General features: G+C 34.3%; 1 pseudogene; it reads right to left on the bottom strand.

Annotated features, from left to right (window-relative positions):
• Window positions 1-8,074: 8,074 nt before the first annotated feature.
• On the bottom strand, window positions 8,075-8,914 carry LOC144243184 (nucleophosmin-like; annotated as a pseudogene).
• Window positions 8,915-15,593: the final 6,679 nt, after the last annotated feature.

Raw genomic sequence — 15,593 nt, 5'->3', positions numbered from 1 at the left:
TATGGTGTTTGTCTTTTTTGGAATAGCTTATTTCACTTAACAAAATGTCCTCAAAGTTCATCCAAGAGTAGCATATGTCAGAATTTCCTTCCTGTTTAAAGCTAGGAATATTCCATTGTTCTTATGTACCACATTTTGTTGGTACATCTCTTGATGATATTTGGTTGCTTCTACCTTTTGCATATTGTGAATAATACTGCTATGAACATGACTGTGCAAATATCTCTTTGAGATACTGCTTTCAATGCTTTTGGCGCTATACCCAGAAATGGAATTGCTTGATCATATGATAATGCTATTTTTAACTCTTTGAGGAAATATCATATTGTTTTCCATTAGAGTTGTACCCTTTTACATTCTCACCAGCAATGTACAGGAGTTGAAATTTCTCCCCTCTTTACTGACACTTGTTATTTTCTGTTTTGTTTTATTTTGTTTTGATGATAATCATCCTAATGAGTGTGAGGTGATATTTCATTGTGGTTTTGATTTGTATTTAGTTACAAATTTGTATTAGTTATAAGAGCATCTTTTTATATGCTTGTGAGCTGTTTGTATGTTATATTTGGAGACATCTTTGTTCAAGTCCTTTGCCCATTTTTAAATTGTGTTATTTGATTTGTTGTTAAGTTGTAGATGTTCTTTACAGTGTTGTCTGGGTGGCTCAGTTGGTTAAGCCTCCCACTTGGGCTCGGGGTCATGATCTCATGGTTTGTGAGTGCAAGCCCAGCAAGTTCAAGCCCAACATAGGGACTATGTGCTAACAGCATAGAGCCTCCTTCAGATCTTCACTCTCCCTGTCTCTCTCTGTCCCTCCCATGCTCTCACCCTCTCTCTCAAAATTAAATAAACATTTTTTAAAAAATAAGCTCTTTACATATTCTGGACTTTAACCTTTTATCCCTTATGTGACTTCCAAATATTTCCTCCCATTCCAAAGGTTGCCTTTCAGTCTGTTGATTTTGTCCTATGATGCACAGAAGTTGGAAAGTTTGATGTTTCATTATCTATTTTTGCTTTTGTTACTAGTGCTTTTGTTACCAAAATAATCTCATTGCCAAATCAAATGTCATAAAGATTTCCTTTGTGTTTTCTGCTAGGAGTTTTATAGTTTTAGGTCCAACATTTAGGTCTTTAATTCATTTTAAGTTAATTTTTGTATTGGGTATCCATGTCCGACTTCATTCCTCTGTTTTTTCATTCCAATTTTCCCAGAATTGCTTATTGAAGGGGTATTCTTTTCTCCATTGAATAACCTTGACACTCTTCTTGAAAATTATTTGACTATATGGAAGGTTTAGTTCTAGGTTATTCTATTCCATTGATCTACATGTCTGTCTTTATGCCAGTTCCACACTTCCCATAGCTTTGTGAAATGTTACAAAATCAGAAAGTGTAAGTTCTCTCACTTTGTTCTTTTTCAAGATTGTTTTAGCTGTTTGGAGTCCCTTGAGATTTTATGTGAATTTTAGGGTGGATCTTTCCATTTCTGGAAAAAAATGCCATCAAGATTTTTATAAGGATTGCGTTGAATCTGTAGATTGCTTTGAGTAATATTGACATCTTAAAAATATAAAGTATGCCAGGGGCTCCTGGGTCGTTCAGTCGGTTAAGTGTCTGACTTGAGCTCAGGTCATGATATCATAGCTTGAGAGTGAGTTCGAGCCCTGTGTTGGGCTCTGTACTGACAGCTCAGAGCCTAGAACCTGCTTCGGGTTCTGTGTCTCTTTCTCTCTGCCCCTCTACTACTCATTTTTTACCTCTCAAAAATAAATAAACATTAAAAAGATTTAAAATATATATAAAGTCTTCCAATCCATTAATCCACAAATAAATGGAAAGATATTCCATGAGTTATCTTTCCATTTATTTGTGTCCTTCTTTAATTTCTTTTAGCAAGGTTCTGTTGTTTTCAGTGTATAAGTCACCTGTTTGGTTAATTTTATCCCTAAGTGTGTTATTCTTTTAAAAAGTATTATAATGGAATTGTTGTCTTATTGTTTTCTGGATTGTTCATTGTTAGTGTATAGAAATGCAGTTGATTTTTGTGTGTTTTTTTGTAACCTGCAACTTTACTGAATTTGTGTGTTACTTCTAATGGCTTTTTTGTGGCATATTTAGATTTTTCTACATGTAAGATCACATCATCCAAATAGCCAACAGGTACCTGAAAGAATATTCAAACTCATTAATCATCAGGGAAATGCAAATCAAAACCATAATGATATATTACTTCACACTTGCTAGAATAGCTGTAATCAAGAATATAAGAGCTAATAAGTTTGGGCAAGGATGTAGAAAGAGGGAACCCTTGTCTACTATTACTGAAAATACAGATTAACTCAGCTATTATTAAAAACAGTATGGAAGTTTCTCAAAAAATAAAAATATAGAATTAATATATAATCTAGCAATTTCACTTCTAGATATACACCCAAAGGAAATGAAATCAGGATATTAAATAAATGTACTCGCANTGAATCCCTAAGATAATGACTAATAAAATGCCAAAAGACATCTGTAAAAGAAAATGAGAAGGAAATCAGAAGGGTATATTACAAAAAAAACAATCAGTTAAATAAATAATAAAGCTATAATGGGAGAACTGATGGACAAAAGANATTATATAATATATATATATGTATATATATATATGATGGAATATTATTTAGCCATAGGAAGAAAGAATATCCTGTCATTTGCAACAACATGAACTCTTAGGACATTATGCTAAGTGAGATAAGTCAGGCAAATAAAGACAAATACTTTATGGTATCACTTATATATGGAATCTAACAAAGGCAAACATAAAAACAAAGAGTAAAATGGGGATTACCAATAGGCTGGGGCAGGGGAATAGAACAGATATTGTTTAAGGGTACAAACTTGCAACTAGTGATAAATAAGTCCTGGATATCTAATGCAACATACAGTAACTGTAGACAACAATACTGTATTATATATCTCAAACTTGCTAAGAGACTATATCTTAATTATTCCCGACACACACACAAAAAATAATAATTACATGATATGATAGAGATACTAGCTAATGATACAAAGACAATCATATCACAATATATAAAAGTATCAAATCAATATATTGTACATCTAAAAGCTGATTTGTTTCTGGAAACCATGGAGACCAGAAGGAAATGGAATGACATATTTAAAATGCTGAAAGAAACAAAAGCTGTCAATTGAGAATTCTACATTCAGGAAACCATCCACAAGAATGAGGAGAAATCAAGATATTCCCAGGTAAACAAAAGCTAAGAAATTTGTCACTAGTAAATCTTCCCTACAACAAATGTTAAAGGGAGCCCTCCCTGCTGAAATAAAAGGATGTCAGACAGTAACTGAAGATATCTGATTAAATAAAATTCTAGTAAAAGTGACTACATAGATAAATATGAAAGTCAGTATCTTTGTATTTTGGTTTGTATCCTTTTCTTCCCCTATGTATCTTAAAAAACATATACATAAAACTATAATTATATATCTATATTAATAGCTAAATAAATAAAAGGGTAAGGAAAAGCCTGTATAGGGGAAGAGTTTTGCATACTATTCAAATTTATTTGGTATTAATTCAAAATATTGTTATGAATCCCTAAGATAATGACTAATAAAATGCCAAAAGACATCTGTAAAAGAGAATGAGAAGGAAATCAGAATGGTATATTACAAAAAAAACAATCAGTTAAATAAATAATAAATCTATAATGGGAGAACTGATGGACAAAAGAGAGATAAGAGATAGAGAAAACACTGTAGAATGACAGAAGTGAGTATGTATCAGTAATTATTTTGAGGGTAAATTAATCTCTTTAATTAAAGGGCAGATATTAGCAGAATGTCTTCTTTTAATTTTTAATATTTATTTATTTTTGAAAGAGATACAGACAGAGCATGAGCTAGAGAGAGGCAGAGAGAGAGAGGAAGACAGACTTTGAAGCAAGCGAGCTGCAGTCTCCGAGCTGTCAGCACAGAGCCCCGTGTGGGGCTCAAACCCACACATTGTGAAATCGTGACTTGAGCCAGAGTTGGATCCTTAACCAACTAAGCCACCCAGGTGCCCCTGCAGAATAAATTTTTTAAAAAATGATTCAACTATGTGCTATTTATAACAGACTCATTTTAGATCCGAGGACATACCTAGGTTGAAAGTGAAAGAAAGGCAAAAGATACTGTTTGTAAATAGCAACTGAGAGAAAGCAAGGGTAGCTATACTATATCAGGGGGAAAAATGATTTCAACACAAAAATCATCACAAAAATCAAAGAAAAGCATATACTGATAGTAACATCAATTCACTAGAAAGATTTAATAAGATATATTATATATATAATAAGAGCTATTATATCTATAGCTCTCTGATGAGAGTCCCAAATGTATGAATCAAATATTTACAACAGAACAATAATAGTAAGAGATTTCAATTCCTTATTTTCAATAATAGGTAGAAAAAGCAGAAAGAAAATCAATAAGGAAACTGAAGACTTGAGCAAGATTATATACCAATTGGACCTAAGAGACATATACAGATTTTCCACCCAACAACAACTAAATACATATTTTTCCCAAGTGCACAGCAAACATTTTCCAGGATAGGCCACATTTTAGGCCACAAAATAAATCTCAATAAAGTTAAGAAGGCTGAAATCGTACAAAAGATGCATTCTGATGACAATGGGATGAAACTATNCAAACATTTTCCAGGATAGGCCACATTTTAGGCCACAAAATAAATCTCAATAAAGTTAAGAAGGCTGAAATCGTACAAAAAGATGCATTCTGATGACAGTGGGATGAAACTAGAAACCAATAGCAGAAGAAAATCAGAAAATCCACAAATATGTGGAAATTAAATAACACAGTCTTCAACAATCAATAAGTCAAAAATTAATCTCAAGGGAAATTAGAAAATAATTTGAGGCAAATGAAGAAGGAATGCAAGCTAAATGCAAAGCTAGATAAAGGAAGGAAATAAAGATTAGTGTGATGAAAAATAGAGATTAGAAAAACAGCAAAGAAAATAAATGAAAACAAAAATTTGTTCTTTAAAAATATTACCAAAATTGACAATTTTTTCCAGATTGATAATGAAAAAAGAGAGAAGACTAAACTTAATCAGAAATGAAAGTTGAGACAGTATTACAATTCTTACAAAAAAATCAGGAATTGTGAAAGAATACTATAATGTGAGTAAAATAAACAAATTTTTTGAAATGAGCAAACTCACAAAGTTGACTCAAGAAGATATAAAATGTCTGAATAGAAATATGAGAAGACACTGAATCAGTGATCAAACAACTTTTAACAAAGGAAAATCCATCACCAGATGACTCATTAGTCAATTCTACTAAATTTCTAAAGAAAAATTAACACCAGTCATTCTCAAATTCTTAGAAAAAATAAAAGAGGAAGCAACACTTCCTGGCTTAATGGGTACAGGGTTTCTTTTTGGAATGATGAACAAATACAATATCTGGAACTAGTTAGTGGTGATGTTTGCACAACATTGTAAATGCACTTGATGTCACTGGTTAAGTACACTTTAAGTTGCTTGAAATGGTAAGCTTTATGTGAAGCTCATTTTACTACAATTTTAAAATCATGTTACATATTTACATTTTAATGATTATATTATCTCTAAAGTTTATATTTGAATTTTTTCAACTGTATATAATAATTTTATGCCCTATCATTTGCTCTATTATTATTTCTGTTGAGCATTCATGTTAAAAACAACTATATTTGTTGGAAATCCTTGTGACCTGGACTGAAGTTTTATTCCTTCAGAGAATATTTGCATTTATTTCTGCTTAATACCTGGAACAGTCATAACACATGATCATTTCATGAAATGCTTTAAACTTTATTCTTTCCCTTGAGTTGTCAGACCACATAGGTAGGGTGAGCTTCAACCACAAAACCACATGAACACCAACTTGTAGTTAAGAATTCTGAAATCCAAGGCTAAAATAGACAAGCTTTCAAATGTTCTATCTTTGCAAATGATTGCTTTTCTGTTTTATTTATTTTTCCAGGTTCACTCTTTATTGAGATTGTTACACTTGAATCTCAGGTTTATGTGTGATCTCTGATTTGATCTTTCACTTTGTGTGGGCTCTGGGCACACATAGGTTATTAAAATCAAAGCTCTATATTAAGAAATATACAACTTTTCCCAGGGAAACCATGGACTTTATTTCACTTATTACTGTGGATTTATGCTTTCTATTTGCTCTCTGCCTCTAAGGATTACTCTGACTTTATTACCAACTCAGATATGCACTTTATTCTTTTAAAAATTATTCAACTTTTTCTGGCATTTTTGGAATAGGATGATTTGGGGGTATCCATTCCGCCATATTGCTGGAGATGATATACTGTCATCTTGTTGCTATCCAGGGATAGAGGATAAAGTCAAGGCTAACAATGTATCATTATCCAAATTATCCTAATGATGAAACAGATCCACTGACTCTTATTGTCTGTGTATCTTTGGTAATCTTAGTGCTTTCACCCAGTATTTCCAGTTTTTTAACTTTCATGAACAGATAGGATTTCTTGCCATCGGTTTGAAGTTAGATTTAGCCATGTACCTTTGTTTGGCTGTTGAAATGTGAGTGAAAGTGAAGTGTGTCTCTTCTGCCCAGAAAATTCCAGAGACGGTGAGTGATAGAATGCACACCACTCCTCTTGCTGCACAGGTTAAGCATAGATCATGATTTCATCTTGTTCATTCAGGTCCCTCTGAGGGATCTGATGACCAGAGAGAGTCTGTCCCCATTGCTGTATAAGACACTAGGTTTTGTTATCCTGAGCCACTGAGATTTGAGGGAGCTCTTGTTACCATAACATATTGTAGCCCATACTATTTGCTAAGCTGTCAAATACTATACTTTTTAAGCTCAATCCAATGCCTAGTACTTCATTATGTCTTCCCTGATATTGTTTAAAAAAAAAAAATCACTCCTTCCTCTGTTATACTGATAAGAATAATAATAAAAATAACTAATTGAGTTTACTGTTAGTGAGTTGTATTCAGTCTTTTACTTATATTAGCTCATGTATTACCACAGAATTATGAAGAAGGTGTATCATTCTTTCTATTTTACAAGTGAGGAAAATAAATCTTGAAGAAATTAAGGAGTGTACATATTGCTCATATGACTTTGTCATATTTGACTGAAATTACAATTAGTGGTTTATTCATGTATCTTCCCAGTTAAAATTAGAATGCCTATTTAATTTCATATCTACTAGTCCCAGACAGTGAGATGCACACAGCAGGTGCTCAATTCTTAAAGTATATCTTTTTCTAATTTAAAAAATACACTGAATAAATGAAAGAAAATATAAATGATAAGACAACAAATACTGTTAAGTTTTACCACTCTAAGGAAGTTTTAATAGGGATTTTCAGTTTATTTCTTTCTACTTTTTCTATGCATGTATAATTTGCAGACTTTTGACACAGCATTCTGTGTGTAAATTTGTAGATTGGATTTTATACTTAAATTCAAATATTAAGCACTCCATGCTCTTTTTTTGTTACCATTAAAACATTGAGCTTATTTCACATGTATATTTTTGTCTCCCACCATTTCCATTTGCCTGACTATCACGACTACTATGTCCTATTGTAGGACATCCCATACATACTTAAAAACAAACAAAGGGTAGAGTTCCATCTCTTAAAACCACACAGGCATTTTGGACAACACATTCTTGGCAAGGGAACATCAAAAACATTTATCAGACATGGTAGGGAAAATTCTCACACTGTATTATAAAAAGGATAGCCAGATATCAGCTATTACAGAAATGAAAAAATGAAAAATTTTAACCAACTCTTTAAACTACTTTCTTAATTTTTTAAAAAATTTATTTTTGATTGAGAGACAAAATGTGAGCATGATAGAGACAGAGAGAGAGGGAGACACAGAATCCAAAGCAGGCTCCAGGCTCTGAGTTGTTAGCACAAAGCTCAATGCGGGGCTTGAACTCACTGACTGTAAGATCATGACCTGAGCCAAAGTCGAATGGTTAATAAACTATTTTCTTAAAGAGACTTCTTCCACTGCCAGAGATATTGAATAACCCCCAGGTCAGTCATTCAGAAACAATTCTTTACATAATTGATAAACTTGGCTTCCCTTTTGGGAGGAGAACCACCTTTTTCTATACTTAACATTTTTACTTTAATGTCCTCTACAGAACTAGTTCCTATGGGTATTTTGGAAGCTTTTTACTGTTTTTTTGTTTTTGTTTTTGTTTTTGTTTTTTGTAGGACATGTGACCTTTTGATTTTGGTGTTAATGGTTTTGAGTCTTTTTCATTCTGGTTTTTATTTTTGGCTGGAATATTTTGTATAGATTTTTTTCTTTTTACTGAAGGTCTTTCTTCAGCTTCCTTATCATTATCACATACCTCATCACCATCTTCTTCATCATCATTTTCATCAGCAATAAATTTTGTCTTTCCTGTGAAAATGTGCTACCACTTCCAAGATTAAAACGCTTTCCAGATATACTAAGGAGTTTTCTATCCTCTTCCTCTGTATTGTCTAACTCTGAATCTTCCCCAAAAGCTACTAAATATTGTCCACCACTACACACAGGCCCTGAACAACAAGTCAATTGTAAGACCACAATGGTATTATTTCAAGGTCCCTAAGGGAAACTTTGGCTGTACAGACATTTTCAAAATTTCCATTGCCTTTGCTTCATCAATGTGCAATCCATCCTTTGCACCAACTCCTAAATTATTCTTAAAGATAACTTGCATTCGTTTTCATCATTATCCACCTTAAGATGGTAATCTTTGTCAAACTTTAGTTGAAGCTGAAAAGATAGATCTGGCACCTAAAAGGGCTCATGTCCATGTCCATCAAATCTTCCATGGGATGGTAACACACAAGTAGGAGGGAAGAAGGCAGACAGAGATAAATTTCAGGAAAGAATCACACCAGGGAAATCAAGTACTCTATGCTCTAAATGTCTCTTGTATGACTAAATAAAATGCAGTCATATGGGTACAACCATAATTATTTTTGTTGAAGTGATAATGTTTGAGAGGGGGTAGAATGAAGTGAGAAATAAAATCATCTGGCTATTTGATGGAAAAGAGTTCCAGACAGATGGGACAGCAAGTGCAAAGTAAAGTCTCGAGGCAGTTGCTTGGCATGCTCAACAAGTACAAAAGAGTCATGAAGTTTGGAGGAATCTAATGGGTAAGGAGATCTGGTAGGGATTAAATAAAGCAGTATGGACCCAGGTCTTAGAAATCAAGTGGTTCTTGAATTTTACCTTGAGTTTATAGGGAAGTAACTGAATTATTTTGATCATAAAAATGATATGATTAGATACATATTTTAACAGGGTTTCTCTAGTTGCTTTATGGAGAGTACCTTTTGACGTGGAGGATCAAAAATTCAGGAAAAAACAGTGTGAGGCTATTCCAGAATTCAGTCAAGAGAATATGGTGGCTCAGAGAAGAATGATAGTGGTTTAAGTGGTAAGATATAGATGGTTTGATTATTGAGGATATATTCTGAAGGTAGAGCCAATATGACTTCCTGATGGATTATATATCATATATAAGAGAAGAAGTTAAGGCTTACTGTAGCCCTTGTTTGACTTATTTGTAATATATGTATGTAATAATATATGTAATATATTCTGATTTCCAAATTATCTATAATAAATAAAACCTCAATGGATGTCTTGTGAATAATTGTCTGCCTTTCTTAAACATGTTTTCTTTCTTTAGAATATTTTCCTAGAGGAGGAATTACCTGTTATTGAGGAATTTTTAAGATATCATTTTATTTTTTAATGCTTTATTTATTTCTGAGAGAGTGAGAGACAGCATGAGGAGGGGAGGGTCAGAGAGAGGGAGACACAGAATCTGAAACAGGCTCTAGGCCCTGAGCTAGCTGTCAGCACAGAGCCAGAGTTGGGACTTGAACACATGAACCATAAGATCATGACATGAGCCAAAGTCAGATGCTTAACCGACTGAGCCACCCAGGCGCCCGTAAGATATCATTCTAAACTCATTGGCATACAATTGCTTTTGTGAAAGCATTTCTTTTTTATTTTAATTTTTTTAACATTTATTTATTTTTGAGAGACAGAGAGACAGAGTGAATGGGGCAGGGGCAGAGAGAGAGGGAGACACAGAATCCAAAGCAGACTCTAGGCTTTGAACTGTCAGCACAGAGTCCAATGCAGCGCTCAAACTTAGGAACTGTGAGATCATAACATGAGCCGAAGTCAGATGCTTAACGACTTAACCTCTTCTTTTCATATCATGTGTAATTTTATTTTTATGTCCTCAGTCCATTTATGTAAAATAATGTTTAAACACTTCCAAATGGTTAAGTTATTTCATAAATTTTTATTAACAAATTTTACTACAAATTCACAGGTGTGGTTATATAGTTTCATAGGATGTTTCTTGTGTCATATTATATTATGCAAAAACCCTGTTAGCCATAGGAGATCTAAGTCCAATTAATATATATGAACTTTAAATCTCCAACAGACATCCACTATTGTTTCAGGTTCATAAGTTAATGACTAGAAGAGACACAATAGGAACATGAATCCAATTAATTTTAACTCAGATCTATCATCTCCAGGAAAGTTTTTCTGTTATTCATGTTATTTATGAGAAGTCTTCCTATACTTACTAGAAAAAATTCTTATGTTCTCTCTTCTAAGCTCATTATTTCCTGGGTCTCCATCTTGGATTCATTTTGACTTTAACATATGGAGAAATGGCATAGAGGAATGTGAAGTGATTCTTCCAAACAAATATAAACCTCTTCCCAATTGAAAGCAGGCAGGCAGGCAAGAGGGAAGGAAGGAAAAGGAAGGAAGGAAGGAAGGAAGGAAAGAAGGAAGGAAGGAAGGAAGATAAAAGAAAGAAAGAGAGAGAGAGAGAGAAAGAAAGAGAGAGAGAAAGAGAAAGAAATTTCCTTTACTACAGAACTGAGTAAGATCAAAGAGGAAAGAAGGCAAAGCCAACCAAAGAGATGAAACAAAACAGAAACAAGGAAAGATTGTGATATAAGAGTTCTGCATTTTCCAGTGATTACATCACCCAGGGCCATTGCCCAGTAGTTTATTCTCGATCTGAGTCAGAAGTCCCATTCACAAGAATGACATGTCCTCATTGGTGATCATGGAGGACAGATACGGTTGAACTTCTTCTATATGTTTTATTGTAATAGGAATACTACTTCAAATTAAATTCTTTTCCTCTTTCTTGCTAAGTGTTTACTTCACAGAGTGGCATTTCTCCATATTATTCTGAGAGGGCAGTATCTGCTAACTTAACAATACCACTGCAAAGACTGCCAGGTGGTTTTATCTGTGAACACTCAAAATGAACACATTTTGGAAAGTAGTCGCTTGTTGAACATTTCCACTCAGGGAGGAACAACTACTGTATGAGCTTATCCTATTAGAGTGTTACTTTTGGGATGAAGCCCAAGAGTAGTGAGTTTCTGTTTTCTGTTCCTACCAGTGCTGGGAGGAGGCTGTCGCTTTGGCTTGCTACATGTGGAAGACATCACTCCTTGAGGAAACCCTGCTGCTATGTTGGATTTCTGCTTTATGTGTCCACTGACTCCCTGGGTTATAACATGATCTTCTCCACTTACAGTGAAAGGATAACTAATTATGCCTGCAAGACTAGTGAAAGGATTTCCAGAACAGATGGTATTTGAGTTGGCTATTTACAGGATGAATTGCAACCTGCTTTACAGTGGAGGGCAAAAGAAGGATATTTTAGGTTATAGAAAAACATCTGGAAAGTCTGGATACAAAACTGGATATTTTTCATATTCAAAACCAAATATGCAATGGCGTCTCTGGAATTCTGAGTTTATATGCTATGTCAGATAGTTTTTAGTAAGATGGGGCCAAACAAATTTACATGATTAGATTTAGGATGATAACTATGGTACCTACTCATTGAATTTATCACAATGCCTTCTGCTAACTTCCACATGTGTCCCCAGAATTAAGAGAATTCATTCAGACTGATCACGGTACTAAGCTCCATAGAAATTGTGTTTTAGAAGTAGTTTTAGCTCTTTCTTTAAAGATGGTTGAGTCTCAAAATGATTCAGCAATAATCAGTAAACTTCCTGAATATTCCAGCTCAGTACCCCCTCATACTCCAGGACCTGATTCTTAGCCAAATGACTTGGATTTCTTTCAAACTTTATGCTTCTGAGTCCTATTTTGGAAGATTCTTTCATGAAGTTGTGTATGAAAATCTCACCAATTCTTTCTTGCATTCTGTAATACTCAGGAGCCAGTACATTTGTTTGTTTGTTTCTGTAAAGGGCCAGATACTAAACATTTTAGACTTTGTGGGCTAATATGGTCTCTGTCACAACTAGTAAACTCTACCACTGTAGTGTAAAAGCAGCCATTGCCAATAAGAAAAAAATGAGCCTGACTGTGTCCAAATAAAACTTTATTTATAAAAACAAGAAATGAGCTAGATTTGGCCAAAAGCTATAATTTTTTATTCCTGGTCTAGGACTTCCTTACCTTGAATCTCAAAGCCTGCTTGAACTCAACTGAGTTTATTGCACTTGATTTCTTGGACTAGATCCTTATATGTCGATTTTATCCTTGGAACAATTACTTGGCTTCCACTCTATTATGATCACACACCAAAAAATTCCTTTTTGTCATTCTTATACCACAACATCATAGCTAATTTTGCTCCCTAAATTTTGTGCAATTAACCCTAATTACTATGTGACACTGAGAACAGTTAGTATTACAGGAGCTCAGGAAACTGATTATGAAGGCCAAGAGAATTAAAGGTGATGATAATTTTGACAGATAATAATATTATCTAATACCTATAAATGTGTACCATGTGTCAGACACTAACTGTTTACATATAAAAACTCATTTTATCCTCATAATAATCCTATGAGTTACTATCCTCTCTACTTAACAAAAGAGGGAAGTGAAACAGATAAGTAACCTGTCCAAGACCAAACAGCTGGTAAGAGGTGCAGCCAGCATACAAACCCAGGCAGTTCAGCTCCAGAACCAACATTCTTAACCACTACACTCTCCTGAGAGGTGCTGCAGAATGAGAGAATTCTGAGAGGGAATGATCAACATTCAGCAACCAGTTAGATGCAGTGAGAGTGGCAGAAGAAACTGAGGATAAATTGAAATCATTTAGGGGCACCTGGGTGGCTCAGTCATTTAAGTGTCCGACACTTGATCTTGACTCAGATCATGATCTCGTGAGATCAAGTTTGGCCCCATGTGGGACTCTGTGCTGACAGTGTGGAACCTGCTTGGGATTCTCTCACCCCTCTCTCTCTGCCTCCCCCCCCACCTCTCTCTCTCTCTCTCTCTCAAAATAAATAAGTAAACTTTAAAAAAGATTGAAAAGCATTTCATTGGGAGATTAGAGAATACAGGAAAATGTTTGTTCACTATGTTAATTTTCAATTAGTTTGTAAACAGTTTTATACCAGTTTCAAGGTGGGTTCCTCATAGAAGAAAGTAATTATTTACACTTTCTTAGAAGGTTTCTAGCAGAAAATACAGTCTTACAATCATTTTAGTCTATCAGTGCTTCTTAAAACATGTACATAAGAATCATCTAACGATTTTATTGATAAGCAGATTGTGATTCAATAAATCAAGGGTAGGGCCTGAAGTTCTACATTTTTAACAAACTTTCAGGCTGGATTCACAGGTGTCTCCCTATGCAGTCGCACACAGTCACTTGATTTAATACTCTGCTGTCAGCATACTAGCATTTAGTCATTTATGAACAAAAGGCCTGCATTGCAGTTTTGATCTGGGCCTCACAATCTATTTAGCACGTCCTGCTCCCACCGACTACTGCCACTGCTGGTCTGTAGACCACACTTTGAGTTGAAAGGGTCTAGTACAGAGGCTTGTAAACCATGGTTCACTGGGCAAATTCACCAACAGCTTGTTTTTGCAAATAACGTTTTTTTGCAACATAGTCACACTACTTGTTTATATATTATGCATGGCTGTTTTTGTGCTGTAACATGAGTTGAGTACCTGTGGCTAACAGAGATGACATGGCCATCAAAACCTAAAATATTGACTCCCTGGTCCTTCATAGAAAACAGATATTCCATCAGTGCTCCAGTAGACAATATTAGAGCCCATGGAATCAGAGATAGCATGTTAAGCAAATAGTTTCCCAGTACTTAGTAAAGTATTACCTTACAGTTTTGATATTTTTAAAATGTTTATTTACTTTTAAGAGAGACAGACAGACAGAGCACAAGCAGGGGAGGGGCAGAGAGAGACAGAGACACAGAATCTGAAGCAGGTTCCAAGCTCTGAGCTGTCAGCACAGAGCCCAACTCTGGGCTCGAACTCATGAACCATGATATGACCTGAGCAAAAGTCAGATGCTTAACCAACTGAGCCACCCAGATGCCCTGGGATTTTTTTTAAACAAAGTATTTTAAATATACGTTACTCAGTTTCTCTCCTGGCATCCCTCTGAGGTAGATGTTATATTCTTAATTGAATCTATTGAAAACTGTTCAGACGTCTAACATACTTGTCCCAGTTCATGTAATAATCATCTTTTAAAGATACTAGGATGTTTCCACTTTTTTACACCTCATTCACATACTCTATTCCTCTCCAATGGTCTGCTTAGAAAAAAAATTTTCCTAAGCTGAGGCTGTAGCTACTTCTGGTCTATCCCCAATGACATCATTTTTGTAAGTAATTCAGAGGTTATCAAACTTCTTTCCTAACATCCAAGAGGCTCACAAAGATACCTCAGAGGCCACTGAAAAGGAGCAAGGTACAGAGGGTAAACAAACATGTCCAGGATACTTTACTGGAATTGTGTTACACTTAGTCTGAAGGAATATTTCCACTTAAAATTATTTTTAAACACGGTTTTAACAATTATTATTTTCTTTGTTTTGTAGCTTAAACCATTCTAAATTCCCTGGAAACATCTGCTTTTCTTCCCTTTCTCCTTATCCCTCAAACAATGTAACACAGCACTGTATTATAAATTGGTACACCATTATCTTTAACAAAGTTGATTATCTGCGAATTATGTTGCTCAGCATGACTACATTAAAGCATTATGCAAATTGAGTCTATTATTTCCTCCTTTTTGTATATGAAGGGAGGATTGTTTAGGTAGGAGTAATAGTGAAAATTGATTAGACATTATATCTTATTATGCCACAACAATAATTAAGACAATGGTTGAAATTTTCACAGATATATGACAGAAAGGCATATTTAAGAAATGATGTTGAAACTCTCAAATAAAAAAAATATGAACATTATGTAGCATTAATGCTTTTAGCCAGGAATAACAGGAGACTAAATATGACTGTGGGGAGGGCATATTTGCTTTTAATAAAGACAGTAGAATCACCTTTCACCTTTTTCACAAAGAGGAGAATGAACTTTCCTAATTAGTATTTTAAGACTATGTTGAAAGTAGAGATGGAAGTGTGTCTCTTTACTTCACAGTGTAGGTTTATTAAAGATTATTTAAATAATTAG

This window comes from Crocuta crocuta, unplaced genomic scaffold, assembly GCF_008692635.1.
Source record: "Crocuta crocuta isolate KB4526 unplaced genomic scaffold, BGI_CrCroc_1.0 scaffold26, whole genome shotgun sequence".
NCBI classification, from domain to species: domain Eukaryota; kingdom Metazoa; phylum Chordata; class Mammalia; order Carnivora; family Hyaenidae; genus Crocuta; species Crocuta crocuta.
Note: the sequence above shows the minus strand (reverse complement) of the source record. Positions and strands in the feature narration are given on the sequence as shown.